Here is a 2,585-nt window from a genome sequence, read left to right as displayed (position 1 = left end):
ATATAATAAATATAATTCAGAAAAAGAAATTTCAGGGGCACCTGGGTGGCTCAGTTGGTTAAGTGTCCGACTTCACTCAGGTCATGATCTCACAGTTGTGGGTTTGAGCCCCGCATCGGGCTCTATGCAGACAGCTTGGAGCCTGGAGCCTACTTCAGATTCTGTGTCTCCCTCTCTCTGCCCCTCACCTGCTCACACTCTGTCTCTCTCTCTCAAAAATAAATAAACATTAAAAAAAATTTTTTTAAAGAAAAAGAAATTTCATTTATAAATAAGGATAAAAACATTTTTTAATGACATCAAATAAATTCTGGCAGTGCATTAAAAGAACAATTCATCATAACCAATTTTTAAATCACTAGCAGGTCATGTCAATGTCAACATGCATGAGGGAATTCAATAATTTTCCCAATGTAACACAAAACTCTCCAAGATCTCTCCCTACATCTCTCTCTCTCTCACATACACACAGACACACACACACACACACACACACACACACACACACCACATACACACAGAAGCACACTGTGACCATATGAATAAAACATATCAAAGATACATCCGGGCCCTTTCACAAAGATGGCTTGGAAGGTGAAAAAGGAAGCCCCTGCCCCTCCCAAAGCCGAAGCCAAAGCCAAAGCTGAAGCCGAAGCCGAAGCCAAAGCAAAGGCTCCGAAGGCCAAGAAAGTGGTGCTGAAAGGCATCCACAGTCATAAAAAAAAGAAGATCCACAAATCACCTACATTGCAACAGCCCAAGACACTGTGTCTCTGAAGGCAGCCCAAGTATCCTGGAAAGAGATCCCCGAGGAGAAACAAGGTTGACCACTACGCCATCATCAAGTTCCCCCTGACTGCTGAGTCAGCCATGAAGAAAATAGAAGACAACAACACACTTGTGTTGATTGTGGATGTCAAGGCCAACAAGCACCAGATCAAACAGGATGTGAAGAAGCTCTATGACATTGACATGGCCAAGGTCAACACTCTGATCAGGCCTCACTCTGAAGGAGAAAAGAAGGCATATGTTCAACTGGCTCCCAACTATGACGCTTTGGATGTTGCCAACAAAATTGGGATCATCTAAACTGAGTCCCACTGGCTAAATCCAAATTTTCTCACCAAAAAGAAAAAAAAAAAAAAAAGATACACCCAGTTTACTCCCAGAATCCTTTCTAGCTTTCTTTGTGCTTTTTCCCATTCCTCATCCCAACAGGAGTAGAATTAGCATTTGAGGAAAGACCATTCTGCTCTGTGTAAACCTGACTCAGGCATTGTAAGATATTTATCATTTCTGACCCTGGGTATTAAATTTCACAGCACTCCTAAATCACTGACAACTGCAAGCCCTTATATGTTTCCAAGTGTCTGTGAGGATAATCCATCCCTCATTAAGAAACACTGGGAAGAATTCCAGAGAGCTACCCCTGCACCAGTATCCCAGCAACTACTAGGAACTCTCACCTCCTCCTCAGATGACCTATTACCAGTTTTTTTCTGCCCCTCCATTCTAATCCACCCTCTTCACAAACTAAAGAGGACACCATCATCTTAGTTCTGTTGGCCTTTCTATCTGAGTATGCTAGAACATCAGGCCCAGAAAATGCAATACACACCTCCATATAAAATGCAGAAGACAGCAGCAATATCCATGCGGTTTTCTATCATGTGGTTTTGTCAATTTATATGGGCATTGAGAAAACAGAGTTCCTGGGGCACCTGGGTGGCTCAGTCAGTTAAGTGTCCAACTCTGGATTTTGGCTCAGGTCATGATCTCACGGTTCACGGGATCGAGCCCACTGACAGTGTGGAGCCAGCTTGGGATTCTTTCTCTCTCTCTTTCTCTCTCAAAAATAAACAAACATTAAAAAGAAGGAGGAGGAAGAGAAACAGAGTTTCCACAGAATCAAAAATGGCAATCTACCAGGATTCATTAGGTCAAAATATTTGCCACTCACTGGAGTTCTTCTCCACTGATTCTCGGTATACAAATGCTCATGGCACTGGCTCTAAAGACAGAAGGCTATAAATCCAAACTCCACAATGCCTTTATTCTATCTGCCCTTGGGCAATTTATTAACCCCTCTGACCTTAGTTTTCTGCATCTATAAAATGAAGGAAAGTTATCACAACAACCCTGCGAGGTAGATAGTGAGATGTTTCTAAGATGTTCAGCGTAGTGGTTGCTATGTACTAAGGGCTCAATAAGTGTTAGCTCTTTTATTATCTCCTCTAAACACCAAGCTAGCATATATTTCCATTAAGCAGGTTTCCATATTTATTATTAATTCTAACAAGCTAATGCATTTTAAATGTTCCCTTTGTATATTTTAAGGAGCTTCAGTTTTACACCAGTGTGAAAAGAAACATAAAACTTACTCTTGAAAAAAAAAAAAAAAAAAGAATTACTACTGGGGTGCCTGGGCTCAGCCAGTTAAGCAATCTGACTCTTGATCTCAGCTCAGGTCATAATCTTGCAGTTCGTGTGTTCAAGGCCTGCATCGGGCTCTGCGCTGATGGTGCACAGCCTGCTTGGGATTCTGTCTCTCCTTCTCTCTGCCCCTCCCCCGTGCGTGCTATTTC

The 2,585-nt window shown here is 42.1% G+C and overlaps 1 pseudogene; it reads left to right on the top strand.

Moving 5' to 3' along the window:
• Positions 1-495: 495 nt before the first annotated feature.
• Positions 496-1,165, top strand: LOC122473135 (annotated as a pseudogene).
• The last annotated feature ends 1,420 nt before the right edge of the window (positions 1,166-2,585 follow it).

The sequence above is a fragment of the Prionailurus bengalensis genome, chromosome B4 (assembly GCF_016509475.1).
Source record: "Prionailurus bengalensis isolate Pbe53 chromosome B4, Fcat_Pben_1.1_paternal_pri, whole genome shotgun sequence".
NCBI lineage: Eukaryota > Metazoa > Chordata > Mammalia > Carnivora > Felidae > Prionailurus > Prionailurus bengalensis.
The sequence above is the reverse complement of the archived record's forward strand: the minus strand, read 5'-3'. Positions and strand labels throughout refer to the sequence as shown.